This window comes from Arachis duranensis, chromosome 1, assembly GCF_000817695.3.
Source record: "Arachis duranensis cultivar V14167 chromosome 1, aradu.V14167.gnm2.J7QH, whole genome shotgun sequence".
NCBI lineage: Eukaryota > Viridiplantae > Streptophyta > Magnoliopsida > Fabales > Fabaceae > Arachis > Arachis duranensis.
This window is the reverse complement of record NC_029772.3, coordinates 77,732,009-77,747,601: the sequence shown is the minus strand read 5'-3', so window position 1 is coordinate 77,747,601 and position 15,593 is coordinate 77,732,009.

The window sequence follows — 15,593 nt, the reverse complement described above, 5'->3', positions numbered from 1 at the left end:
GAGTGAAATAAGCAGAAGATATTTTTTTTTGAATTTAATGAGGAAAGAGAAAAAACACAAAAAGACTCAACACATAAAAATTTTGGATTAAAACAAATGATGCATGCAAGAACACTATGAACGTCAAGATGAACACCAAGAACACTTTGAAGATCATGATGAACATCAAGAACTTATTTTTGAAAAAATTTCAAGAAAAGAAAAATATGCAAGACACCAAACTTAGAAATGTTCAATGTTTAAACTCTAAGGATTCAAGAATGCATATGAAAAACAAGAAAAAACACAAAACAATAAAATGTAAAGATCAAACAAGAAGACTTACCAAGAACAACTTGAAGATCATGAAGAACACCATGCATGAGTTTTCGAAAATTTTTTAGAAAAATTAAAACATGCAATTGACACCAAACTCAAAACTTGACTCTAGACTCAAACAACAAACACAAAAATATTTTTGATTTTATGATTTAAAAAAATTTTTTGAAAAATTTTTGGAAAAACGAAAAAGAAGAGAAAAAAATTTTTTTTGAAAGAATTTTGAAAACTTTTTGAAAATAAAATAAAGGTTGAAACAAGAAGAAAATTACCTAATCTGAGCAACAAGATGAATCGTCAGTTGTCCAAACTCGAACAATCCCCGGCAACGGCGCCAAAAACTTGGTGCACGAAATTGTTATCGCTCCAAAAACTTGGTGCGCAATACCATGATTCACACGTCTCTTCACAACTTCGCACAGCTGACCAGCAAGTGCACTAGGTCGTCGAAGTAATACCTTACGTGAGTAAGGGTCGATCCCACAGAGATTGTCGGCTTGAAGCAAGCTATGGTCATCTTGTAAATCTCAGTCAGGCAGATTCAGATGGTTATAGAGTTTTGATAATTAGAAGATAAATAAACACAAAATAAAGATAGAGATGTTTATGTAATTCATTAGGGGGAATTTCAGATAAGCGTATGGAGATGCGTTATTCCTTTTGAATCTTTGCTTTCCCACTGTCTTCATTCAATCGTTCATACTCCTTTTGGGATCACCGTTGTTAATGGCTACCTCCCGTCCTCTGAGTGAAAATGGTCCTCTACGATTTCTGTATGGCTAATCAACTGTCGGGTTTCTCGTCTCGGATGAAAAATACCAAGCACAGCTACCGCATGGCTAATCAGATGCTGGTTCTCCATCGTGTCAGAATAAGATCCAATGATCCTTTTGCGTCTGTCATTACGCCCCACAGTCGCGAGTTTGAAGCTTGTCACAGTCATCCCTTCCCAGATCCTACTCGGAATACCACAGACAAGGTTTAGACTTTCCGGATCTCAAGAATGCTGCCAATTGATTCTAGCCTATACCACGAAGGTTCTAATCTCAGATTTAGATGGCCCATTGTTAGAGGGGAGTCGATGTAAATCATTGATTAGAAACCCAAGAGATACACACTCTAGCTTTCGCAGATAGAACGAAAGTGGTTGTCAGGCACACGTTCATAAATTGAGAATGGTGATGAGTGTCACGGATCATCACATTCATCATGTTGAAGTGCGAGTGAACATCTTAGAATAAGAATAAGCTTGAATCGAATAGAAGAACAATAGTACTTTGCATTAATACTCGACCGTTTGCTCCACCGTTGAATAAGCTTAATCTATGGTGTGTAGAAACTCCACCGTTGAAAATACATAAGTGATGAAGGTCCAAGCATGGCCGAATGGCCAGCCTCCCAAAGTGATCAAAAGATCAAAAGATGATCAAAAGGTCCAAAGATGTTTTTAAAAAATATCTAAAGATATGAGTACAATAGTAAAAAGTCCTATTTATACTGAACTAGTTACTAGGGTTTATAGAGATAAGTAAATGATGCAGAAATCCACTCCGGGCCCACTTGGTGTGTGCATGGGCTGAGCATTGAAGCTTTCACATGTAGAGACTTTTCTTTTAGTTAAACGCCAGTTTTTATGCCAGTTTGGGCGTTTAACTGCAGCTTCTATCCTGTTTCTGGCATTTAACGCTAGAATAGGGCAAAAAGTTGGCGTTTGAACGCCAGTTTGCGTCGTCAAAATTATGGTCTATTATATATTGCTGGAAAGCTCAGGATGTCTACTTTCCAACGCAATTGAGAGCGCGCCATTTGAGTTTTTGTAGCTCCAAAAAATCCATTTTGAGTGCAGGGAGATCAGAATCCAACAACATCAGCAGTCCTTTTTCAGCCTCTGAATAAGATTTTTGCTCAGGTCCCTCAATTTCAGCCAGAAAATACCTGAAATCACAGAAAAACACCCAAACTCATAGTAAAGTCCAGAAATGTAAATTTTGTGTAAAAACTAATAAAAATATGCTAAAATGTAGCTAGATCCTACTAAAACCTATCTAAAGACAATGCCGAAAAGCGTATAAATTATCCGCTTATCAAACACCAAACTTAGCATCCAACATCCACCCCTTAATTACTTTGGTGTGTAACAGCAAACTTAGCTCTTTACAATACAGAGAAACCTACTCAACTCCTTTATTGAAATAACTGAGAAAGGAAAACTACTGACATGTAGTTGATGACTTTCTTCCTCTTCTTCCAATTTGTCAAGAGGAATAACCTCAAGGGTAAAGAGAAGCCAGTCAGTGCCCCTTTATTGGCCTTTTCCCAGCAAGCTTCCTTTTATAAATGGCTTGATCGAGCTTGCTTGTTGGTGGTTCAGGGATTGGATTGCTTGTGGTTGACCTCTTCCATTTTCTTGATATGATCAATTGCAGCTTGGTCACAATTCTCTCTTTGGTGTTCTTGTTGGTTGCTAATGAGCGGATAATTTATACACTTTTTGGCATTTCTTTTAGGTAGTTTTTAATATGTTTTAGTTACTTTTTATTATATTTTTATTAGTTTTATGCAAAAATCATATTTCTGGACGTTACTATGATTTTTTGTGTTTTTCTATAATTTCATGTATTTTCTGGCTGAAATTAAGGGACTTGAGCAAAAATCTAATTCAGAGGATGAGAAAGGACTGCAGATACTGTTGGATTCTGACCTTTCTACACTCAACGGGTTTTTCTGGAGCTACAGATGTCCACTTGACGTGTTTTCAATTGGGCTGGAAAGCTAACATCTTGGGCTTTCCAGCAATGTATAATAGTCCATACTTTTCTCGAGATTTGATGGCCCAAACTGGCATTAAAACGCCCACCAAAGACCCTTTTTCGAGCATAAAACGCTGGAACTGACACAGAACTGGAGTTAAACGCCCAAACTGGCATCCAAGCTGGTGTTTAACTCCAGAAAAAGCCTATGCACGTGTAAAGCTCAATGCTCAACCCAAGAACACACCGAGTGGGCCCCGAAAGTGGATTTCTGCACTATCTGCACTTAGTTACTTATTTTCTATAATGCTTAGTAACTAGTTTAGTATAAATAGCACTTTTTACTATTGTATTTCATCCTTTTTTTCCAGAATCTTATGCCATTTTTCACATTTGGGAGGCTGGCCATTCGGCCATGCCTAGACTTTTTTCTCTTATGTATCTTCCAACTGTGGAGTTTCTACACCTCAAAGATTAAAGTGCGGAGCTCTGCTGTTCTTCATGAATTAATGCAAGTACTATTGTTTCTCTTTCAATTCATGCTTACTTCTTCTCCAATATATGCTCTCGTACTTAATTCAGTTGAGTCAGAATGAAGGGGTGACCCGTGACAATCACCCACTATCTTCGTTACTCGCTTAGCCAAGATCCGCGTGCCTGACAACCACAAGCGGTCTACATGATGTTCAACGTAGTCATTGGACGACAGCTAGAGTATAGTCTCTTGGGTCTCTGATCCACAGATTTGACTTACCTCTCCTGACAACAGAGCATTCTATTCCGTGAGATTAGAACCTTTGTGGTATAGGCTAGAACCAATTGGCAGCATTCCCGAGATCTGGAAAGTCTAAACCTTGTCTGTCGTATTCCGAGTAGGATCTGGGACCGGATGACTGTGATGAGCTTCAAACTCATGACAGTTGGGTGCAGTGACAGTGTGTGAAAGGATAGAGAGATCCTATTCCGACACAAGTGAGAACTGACAGATGATTAGCCGTGCGGTAGCTATGCCAGGTATTTTTCATCTGATACGAGAAATCCAACAGTTGATTAGCCGTACAGAAACCATAGCTGGACCATTTTCACTGAGAGGACGGATGGTAGCCATTGAGAATGGTGATCCGCCAACATACAGCTTGCCATGGAAGGGAGCACGCATGATTGGATGAAGACAATAGGAAAGCGGAGGTTCAGAAGCAACAAAGCATCTCCAAACGCTTATCTGAAATTCCCGCCAATGAATTACATAAGTATCTTTATTTCAATTTGCGTTTTATTTATCTTTTAATTATCAAAAATCATAACCAATTGAATCCGCCTAACTAAGATTTACAGGATGACCATAGCTTACTTCAAGCCGGCAATCTCCGTGGGAGCAACCCTTACTCGCGTAAGGTTTTATTACTTGGGCGACCTAGTGCACTTGCTGGTTAGTTGTACCGGAGTTGTGAAAAGTGTGATCACAATTCCGTGCACCAAGTTTTTGGCGCCATTTCCGGGGATTGTTCGAGTTTGGACAACTGATGGTTCATCTTGTTGCTTAGATTAGGTAACCTTTTTTTTCTTGTTTCAACCTTTATTTTCTTTTCAAAAAGTTTTCGAAAATTTTTTTTAATAAAATCATAAAAACCAAAATATTTTGTGTTTCTTGTTTGAGTCTAGTGTCAAATTGTAAGTTTGGTGTCAACTGCATGTTTTTTAATTTTTCTTAGATTTTCAAAAATTCATGCATTGTGTTCTTCTTTGATCTTCAAGTTATTCTTGATGATTTTCCTTGTTTGATCTTTAATTTTTCTTGTTTGTGTATTTTCTTGTTTTTCTTATGCACTTTCGAATTGTTAGTGTCCCTAGTATAAAAGTTCTTAAGTTTGGTGTCTTGCATTTCGTTCTTTTCTTAAAAATTTTCAAAAATATGTTCTTGATGTTCATCATGATCTTCAAAGTGTTCTTGGTGTTCATCTTGATATTCAAAGTGTTATTGTATACATTTTTTTATCTTAAAATTTTATGTTTTGTTTCAATTCGTTATTTTTCTCTTTCCTCATTAAAAATTCAAAAGTCAAAAAAATATTTTTTCCTTATTCTTCTCATGATTTTCGAAATTTTGAGTTGACTTGGTCAAAAATTTTTAAAATTTAGTTGTTTCTTGTTAGTCAACTCAAAATTCCAAATTTAAAAAAAATAAAAAAAAATAAAAATAAATATATATCTTTTTAGTAAAGAATACATAGAAATGAAGGATCAGAACATAAAGCAGAGGAATCACAGAGAAAAAAAGCTCACTGGCGTTAAAATGCCAGTAAAGAGGCATTTTGGGCGTTAAACGCCAAAATGGCTATGATTCTAGGCGTTTAACGCCAGTAAAGGTATCTTTTTGGGCGTTAAACGCCAGAATGGGTAGCATTCTGGGCGTTTAATGCCAGAAACAGCAGCATCCTGTGCGTTCAGAAAAAAACCCAATAACAAATGATTTCTGGCGTTTAACGCCAGCCAAGGTACTTGGGTGGGCGTTAAACGCCCAAAATGGCTACCAGATGGGCGTTAAATGCCAGAATGGCTATCATTCTGGGCGTTTAACGCCAGAACAGCAAGGGGGAGGTAATTTTGTTTCCAATTCATTTTTTTTTGAATCTTCATGTTTTAATTCATAATTTTAAATGGCTATCTTTTTCATCCCATTTTAAATTTTAAAATCTTATCTTTTTCATATTATCTTTTACCAATAATCTCTTTTTATCTTATCTTTTTTTATTTTAATATTTTCGAAAATTTTAAAACTAATTTTTCAAAGAATCTTTTTCTTAATTTTATTTCATATTTTCGAAAATCCATGCTAACAATTAATGTTTTGATTCAAAAATTTCAAGTTTGTTACTTTCTTGTTAAGAAAGATTCAATCTTTGAATTCTAGAATCATATCTTTTAGTTTCTTGTTAGTAAAGTCATCAACTTTAATTTTAAAAATCAAATCTTTTCAATTTCTTTTTTAATTCTTTTTCAAAATAAATTTCAATCATATCTTTTTAAAATTTTGATTTCAAAATCTTTTTCTAATTTCTTATCTTTTCAAAATTTATTTTCAAACCTTTTTCAACTAGCTACTTGACTTGTTTGTTTTAATTTTAAAAACTTTTACTATTTCTTATCTTTTTCAAAACCACCTAACTACTTTTCCACTTCTAATTTTCAAAAATCACTAACCATTTTTTTAAAATCTTTTTAATTAACTAATTATTTTAAATTCTAATTTTATTTTATTTCTTTTAATATTGTCGAAACTAACTTAATTAATTAAATAAAAATATTTTTTCCCTCTTTTAAAATTCGAATACTCTCTCTCTCTCATCTCTTTCTATTTATTTTATTTAATCACTAGCACTTCTCTTCTACTCATAATTCGAATCCCTCTCTCTTCTCTCTGTTCGAATTACTCATCTCCTCTCTCTTCTCCTTCTTCTATTCTTCTATTCTTATACTCACATAAAGGAATCTCTATACTGTGACATAGAGGATTTCACTACTCCCTTTGTTCTATTCTTTTTCATATGAGTAGGAACAAGGATATGAACATTCTTGTTGAAGCTGATCCTGAACCTGAAGGGACTCTGAAGAGGAAGCTAAGAGAAGCTAAAGCACAACACTCCAGAGAGGACCTTACAGAAAATCTCAAAAAAAAAAAGCAAACATGGCAACCGAACCCAACAACAATGCTAGAGAAGCGAGGAAGATGCTTGGTAACTATACTGCACCAACTTCTAACTTCTATGGAAGAAGCATCTCAATTCCTGCCATTGGAGCAAACAACTTTGAGCTTAAGCCTCAACTAGTTTCTCTAATATAGCAGAATTGCAAGTTTCATGGACTTCCATCGGAAGATCCTCATCAGTTCTTAGCTGAATTCTTGCAGATCTGTGATAATGTTAAGACCAATGGAGTTGATCCCGAGGTCTATAGACTTATGCTTTTTCCCTTTGCTGTAAGAGACAGAGATAGAATATGGTTGGACTCACAACCTAAAGAAAGCCTGAACTCTTGGGATAAATTGGTCACTACTTTCTTGGCCAAGTTTTTTCCACCTCAAAAGCTGAGCAAGCTTAGAGTGGACGTCCAAACCTTTAGATAGAAAGAAGGTGAATCCCTCTATGAAGCTTGGGAAAGATACAAGCAATTGATTAGAAGGTGTCCTTCTGACATGCTTTCAGAATGGAGTATCTTGGATATATTCTATGATGGTCTATCTGAATTGTCCAAGATGTCATTGGACCACTCTTCTGGTAGATCTCTTCATCTGAAGAGAACCCCTACTGAAGCTCAGGAACTCATTGAGGTGGTTGCAAATAATCAAATCATGTACACTTCTAAAGGAAATCCTGTGAGTAATGAGATGACTCAGAAGAAAGGAGTTTTTGAGATTGATACTTTGAATGCCATATTAGCTCAGAACAAAATATTGACTCAGCAAGTCAATTTGATTTCTCATAATCTGACTGGATTGCAAGCTGCATCCGGCAGTACTAAAGAAGCTTCCTCTGAAGGAGAAGCTTATGAACCTGAGAATCCTACAATGGAAGAGGTGAATTACATGGAAGAATCCTATGAAAACACCTATAATCCTTCATGGAAAAATTATCCAAATTTCTCATGAAAGGATCAACAGAAGCCTCAACAAGGCTTCAATAATAATAATGGTGGGAGAAATAGGTTTGGCAATAGCAAGCCTTTTCTATCATTTTCTCATCAACAGATAGAGAATTATGAGCAGAGCCTCTCTGGCTTAGCAACCATAGTCTCTGATTTATCTAAGGCCACTCTCAGTTTTATGACTGAAACAAGGTCCTCCATAAAAAATTTGGCGGCACAAGCGGGTCAGCTGAGTAAAAGAGTTACTGAAACTCCTCCTAGTACTCTCCCAAGCAATACAGAAGAGAATCCAAAGAGAGAGTGCAAGGCCATCAATATAACCAAAATGGCAGAACCTATAGAGGAGGAAGAGGCAGTGATTTCCAGTGAGGTAGACCTTAATGGACGTCCACTAACCACTAAGAATTTCCCTAATGAGGAACCAACAGAATCTGAGGCTCACACAGAGACCATAGAGATTTAACTAAACTTACTATTATTACCATTCATGAGCACTGATGAGTATTCTTCCTCCGAGGAAGATGAAGATATTGTTGAAAAGCAAGTTGCTCGGTATTTAGGAGCAATCATGAAGCAGTTCAGCAGAAATTACCTCAGAAGAAACCGGATCCTGGAAGGTTCTTAATACCTTGTACCGTAGGCACCATGACCTTTGAGAAGGCTCTGTGTGACCTGGGGTCAGGTATAAACCTTATGCCACTCTCTGTAATGGAGAAACTAGGAATCTTTGAGGTACAAGCTGCAAGAATCTCACTAAAGACGGCAGACAAATCAATGAAACAGGCTTATGGACTTGTAGAGGATGTCTTTGTGAAGATTAAAGGCCTTTACATCCCTGGTGACTTCATAATCCTAGACATTGGGAAGAATGAGGATGAATCCAACATCTTTGGAAGACCCTTCCTAGCCACAACAAGGGCTGTGATTGATGTGGACAGAGGAGAGTTAGTCCTTCAATTGAATGAGGACTACCTTGTGTTTAAGGCTCAAGGATCTTTTTCTATAAACATGGAGAAGAAGCATGAAAAGCTTCATCCAATTCTCCCCATACAGATTCAAGCAGAGCCCCCACACTAAAACTCTAAGTTTGGTGTTGGGAGGCCACAATCATGCTTTGAGCATCTGTGAAGCTCTGAAAGAGCTTACTGTCAAGCTATTGACATTAAAGAAGCGCTTATTGGGAGGCAACCCAATTTTATTTATCTATGTTAATTCCTTTTTCATTTTATTTTCCATTATTAGTTTATGTTTTCTTTAGGTTCATGATGATGTGGAGTCACAAAAACAGCTGCAGAATTAAAGCAGAATCAAAAATAGTATAAAAAACAGCACACCCTGGAGGACAGGCTTACTGGCATTTGAACGGGCATTTAACGCCTAGTCTGGCAGCATTTTGGGTGTTAAACACCAGAATTGGCAGATAGACTGGCGTTTAATGCCAGAAAAGGGTGTCTAGAGTCTGGCTGGCGTTAAACGCCAGAAAGGGGCATCAGCCTGGCATTTAATGCCAGGAAAGGCAGCAGAACTGGCGTTAAACGCCAGAAATGGCATGCAGAGAGCGTTTAAATGCCAGAAAGGTGCAGGGACCAGAATTCCTTGACACTTTAGGATCTGTGAATCCCACAGGATCCCCACCTACCCCAACTCTTTTTCTCTCCTTTTCACACCTTTTCATAACACTCTCTATTTCTCCTCTAAAACCATCATACAACCCACCTACCCCCACCCATTCAAATTCAAACCATCTCCTTCCCAAACCCAACCCCTATTACAAGAATTCCCTCTCCACTCCACTCCTATATAAGCCCCTCATCACTCCTTTATTTTCACACATTATAACCACCTAAAACCCCCCTTGGCCGAACCACTCACACACCTCCATCTCCTCTATCTCTTCTTCCTCTAATTCTTTCTTTCTTCTTTTGCTCGAGGATGAGCAAACCTTTTAAGTTTGGTGTGGAAAAAATTCTGCTTTTTGTTTTTCCATAACCATTAATGGCACCTAAGGTCGAAGAAACCTCTAGGAAGAGGAAAGGGAAGGCAGTTGCTTCCAACTCCGAGTCATGGGAGATGGAGAGATTCATCTCAAAAGACCATCACTAAAAAGAGGATGGAGCAAACAAAAGAGCTCGCTCATAGACCTCAACAAGAGCATGAGGAAATTTCTCATCAAGAAATCCCTGAGATGCTTCAAGGGATGCATTTCCCTCCACACAACTATTGGGAGCAACTCAACACCTCTTTAGGAGAATTGAGTTCCAACATGGAGCAACTGAGACTGGAGCACCAATAGCACTCCATTATCCTCCATGAAATCAGAGAGGACCAAAGAGCCATTAGGGATGATTAACAAAGGCAAAGAAGAGATATTGAGGAGCTAAAGCACTCCATAGGATCTTCAAGAGAAAGAACTAGCTGCCGTCACTAAGGTGGACCTGTTCTTTAATTTCCTTGTTCATATTTTTCTATTTTTCATTATTTTATGCTTTATGTTTTGACTATGTTTGTGTCTTTATTACAAGATCATTAGTGTTTAGTGTCTATGTCCTAAAGCTATGAATGTTCCATGAATCTTTCACCTTTCTTAAATGAAAAATATTTTCTGAAAAAGAAAAAGAAGTACATGAATTTCAAATTCTATGTTGAAAATAGTTTAATTATTTTGATGTGGTGGCAATACATTGTGTTTTCTAAATGAATGCTTGAACAGTGCATATTTTTTATAGTGAAGTTGATGAATGTTAAAATTGTTGGCTCTTGAAAGAATAATGAAAAAAGAGAAATGTTATTGATAATCTGAAAATCATAAAATTGATTCTTGAAGCAAGAAAAAGCAGTGAAAAACACAAAGCTAGCGAAAAAAGGCAAAAAATAAAGAAAAAGAAAGAAAAAGAAAAAGCAAGCAGAAAAAGCAGTAACCCTTTAAACTAAAAGGTAAGAGTAAAGAGGATCCAAGGCTTTGAGCATCAGTGGATAGGAGGGCCCAAAGGAATAAAATCCTGGCCTAAGCGGCTACTTCAAGCTGTCCCTAACCATGTGATTGTGTCATGAAGGTCCAAGTGAAAAGCTTGAGACTGAGTAGTAAAAGTCGTGATCAAAGCAAAAGGAGTGTGCTTAAGAACTCTGGGCACCTCTAACTGGGGACTCTAGCAAAGCTGAGTCACAATCTGAAAAGGTTCACCCAGTTATGTATCCGTGGCATTTATGTATCCGGTGGTAATACTGGAAAACAAAATGCTAAGGGTCACGACCAAGACTCATAAAGTAGCTGTGTTCAAGAATCAACATACTAAACTAGGAGAATCAATAACACTATCTGAATTCTGAGTTCCTATGGATGCCAATCATTCTGAACTTCAAAGGATAAAGTGAGATGCCAAAACTGTTCAGAAGCAAAAAGCTACTAGTCCCGCTCATCTAATTGGAACTAAGCTACATTGATATTTTGAAATTTATTGTATTTTCTCTTATTTTTATCCTATTTTGTTTTTAGTTTCTTGGGGACAAGCAACAATTTAAGTTTGGTGTTGTGATGAGCAGATAATTTATACGCTTTTTGGCATTGCTTTTAGGTAGTTTTTAGTATGTTTTTGTTACTTTTTATTAGTTTTTATGCAAAAATCATTTTTGGACTTTACTATGAGTTTGTGTATTTTTCTATAATTTCATGTATTTTCTTGCTGAAATTGAGGGACCTAAACAAAAATCTGATACAAAGGCTGAGAAAGGACTGCAGATGCTGTTGGATTCTGATCTCCCTGCACTCAAACACATTTTTCTGGAGCTACAGAAATTCAATTGGCGCGTTATCAAATGGGCTGGAAAGTTAGCATCTTGGGGTTTCCAGCAATATTTAATAGTCCATACTTTTTATGAGATTTGATGGCCCAAACTGGCATTAAAACGCCCACCAGAGACTATTTTCTGGCGTAAAACGCCGGAACTGGCACAAGAACTGGAGTTAAATGCTCAAACTGGCATTCAAGCTGGCGTTTAACTCCTAAAAAAGCCTATGCACGTATAAAGCTCAATGCTCAGCCCAAGCACACACCAAGTGGGCCCCAGAAGTGGATTTCTGCACTTAGTTACTTATTTTCTGTAATCCTTAGTAACTACTATTGTATAAATAGCACTTTTTACTATTGTATTTTATCCTTTTTTTCAGAATCTTATGCCATTTTTCACATTTGGGAGGCTGGCCATTCGGTCATGCCTAGACCTTTTTCTCTTAGGTATCTTCCAAACGGTGGAGTTTCTACACCTCATAGATTAAGGTGCAGAGCTCTGCTATTCTTCATGAATTAATGCAAGTACTATTGTTTCTCTTTCAATTCACGCTTACTTCTTCTCCAAGATATGCTCTCGTACTTATTTCAGTTGTGTCAGAATGAAGGTGTGACCCGTGACAATCACCCACTATCTTCGTTACTCGCTTAGCCAAGATCCGCGTGCTTGACAACCACAAGCGGTCTACATGATGTTCAACGTAGTCATTGGATGATAGCCCGAGTATAGTCTCTTGGGTCTCTGATCCACGGATTTGACTTGCCTCTCCAAACAATAGAGCATTCAAATCCGTGAGATTAGAACCTTCGTGGTATAGGCTAGAACCTTGTCTGTGACGGGATCCGGAAAGTCTAAACCTTGTCTGTGGTATTCCAAGTAGGATCTGGGACGGGATGACTGTGACGAGCTTCAAACTCATGACTGTTGGGTGCAGTGACAGTGTGCAAAAGGATAGAGAGATCCTATTCCGACACAAGTGAGAACTGACAGATGATTAGCCGTGCGATAGCTGTGCCTGGTATTTTTCATCCGTGACGAGAAATCCAACAGTTGATTAGCCATACATAAACCGTAGCTCAACCATTTTCACTGAGAGGACGGATGGTAGCCATTGACAATGGTGATCCACCAACATACAACTTGCCATGGAAGGGAGCACGCATGATTGGATGAAGACAATAGGAAAGCAAAGGTTCAGAAGCAACAAAGCATCTCCAAACGCTTATCTGAAATTCCCACCAATGAATTACATAAGTATCTTTATTTTAATTTGCGTTTTATTTATCTTTCAATTATCAAAACTCATAACCAATTGAATCTGTCTGACTAAGATTTACAGGATGACCATAGCTTGCTTCAAGCCGGCAATCTCCGTGGGATCGACCCTTACTCGCATAAGGTTTTATTACTTGGACGACCCAGTGCACTTGCTGGTTAGTTGTACCGCAGTTGTGAAAAGTGTGATCAAAATTCCATGCACCAGTTGCCTTCACTTCTTGGATTTCAAGACATGGTTGTTGTGTGATTATTGGGGCATTATCTTTATCAAAATTCTTTTGAATTGATGGTTCAATGAGCCCTTCATCCATGTAGCTATCTGCTTCAATTGAGTGTGAACTTCCTTGATTAGCTTCCTCCCCTTCTTTTACATGATACTCCATTGAGTCCTTTAGGGGTGAAGTTTCATGTTCCTTTGTCACATCAATTAGCTTCTGTGAATATAGAGCCACAGGTTCAAGTATCTCTACAACCTCCTTCTCCATTGGAGTTTCTTTTGGTATTGGAGCTTCTTTTCCTTGTTCTTCCACTTCCTCCTTTGCACTTAATATTTGATTTAATAGCACTTTTATGGAGGAGGTTTGTTGTTCTTCCCAATATTTCTTTATCTCCTCTTCATACCTTTCAATCACGGATTCAAGTGTTGAGAGTCTTCGGTTCAGGGAAGTTTGTGGGGGTTGTGAGTTTTCATGTTCCTTTGTCATTTCAAGTGCCTTTTGTGGATATAAAATCCTTGGATCATATACCTCCACAACCTTCTCCTCCATTGAGGATTCATTTGACACAGGGGCCTCTTCATCTTGTTTTTCTACTTCCTCCTTCACATCCACCAATTGATTTTCGTCTTCCTTGCTTAGCAAATCTTCATTTTTCCTTGCTTGCTCTAAATGTCCATCCATCTTCTTGCAGAGGGTTTCCTGTTCTTTCCAAGATTCTATGGATGTTTGTAGGTATTGTTCAAATGCTAGCTCAAGGGATGAAGGCTGATGAGCAGATATTTTATACGCTTTTTGGTGGTATTTTGATGTATTTTTTAGTATACTTTAGTCACTTTTAGTATATTTTTATTAGTTTTTATGCAAAAATCACATTTTTGGACTTTACTATGAGTTTGTGTGTTTTTCTCTGATTTCAGGTATTTTCTGGCTGAAATTGAGGGACCTGAGCAAAAATCTGATTTAGAGGCTGAGAAAGGACTGCAGATGCTGTTGGATTCTGAGCTCCATGCACTCGGAATGGATTTTTTGGAGCTACAGAAGTCTAATTGACGCGCTCCTAATTGCGTTGGAAAGTAGACATCTTGGGCTTTCCAGCAATATATAATAGTCCAAAATCATTCATTCACATTTTTTCTCCTAAGATATTCATTCACATTTCAACATGATAAATGTGATGATCCGTTTATGAGCCTCATTCACTACCCCCTTTTAAAAATTTAGTGAATGAGTTCTTTTGGCAAGCGCACCAAAATCATCGCCAAGTAATAACCCACACTGGAGTCGGATCGTATCCACAGAGATTGGCAAACCCAAGCAGTTTTAATTTATTGATGAATTAGTCAGGTGGATCAATATTAGTGTGAAGTGCAGAATTGTAAATGGCATAAATATAAATGACTTGAATGTAAAGAAAAGCAGTAAAGTGCAGGAATGGAAATTGCAGAATGTAAATTGCTGAATCATAAATGACTTGAATGTAAATGGAAATGGGGGAATTGTTGAAAGTAAAATGAAGCTATAAAGAGATGGATAGATAAGAATGGGGGAATTCATTGAGATTGGGAGATGTTGCATCTTTGGATCAATTCTAGCTTAGATCTCCTTCAATCATGCAACTCACTGACCTCTTGGCAATCATGATTGATTGAACCCCAATCCCTTGATGACTCAATCTCTCAGATCTTGATCAATAGCTAATTCCTTGGTCTAATTGCTCATGAAGATAGATATGCTTGGTCCCTGATTATACCACACACCTTTGTAGATCCAGGTAGAGGGGGGATTATATGTCATGTATCCCATCATCAAAACCCATAATCTACTCAAATGTGAGAAGGGATTTCAATCATGGTTTCATGTTTCCTTTCCCAAGGTTCCCATGAAACCCAATTGTATTCAATCTCTTTCCCAAGATAATTGAACACTAAGCATTAAGAACGAAATTCCTTCTAGCAAATCAAAGAGAAGATGAAGAGAAGAAGAACTTCACTATTATCAATCCATCAAGTACAACAGAGCTCCCTCTCTCAATGAGAGGGAAGTTAGCTACTCATAGCTTAGAAAATACTCAAAAGTGGAATGTAAAAATGGATCTAGAATTAACTGCTTAAAGATCCCAGAAGCTTTATGATACCATGTACATTAGAGGGTACTTGTACCAAGACAGCTCTATGTGATCTTGGGGCAAGTATCAACCTAATACCTGCACTAACTATCAGAAAGCTTGGCTAGACTGAAGAATTCAAACCAACTCGAATATGTCTCCAACTTGCTGATGGCTCCATTAAATATCCATTAGGCGTAATTGAGGACATGATTGTCAAGGTTTGGCCATTTGCCTTCCCCACTGACTTTGTAGTGCTGGAAATGGAGGAGCACAAGAGTGCAACTCTCATTCTAGGAAGACCTTTCCTAGCAACTGGACGAACCCTCATTGATGTCCAAAAAGGGGAGGTGACCCTGAGAGTCAATGAGGATGAGTTTAAGTTGAATGCTGTTAAAGCTATACAGCATCCAGACACATCAAAAGACTGCATGAGAGTTGATATTATTGACTTCCTAGTGGAAGAAGTCAATATGACTGAGAGTCTCGAATCAGAGT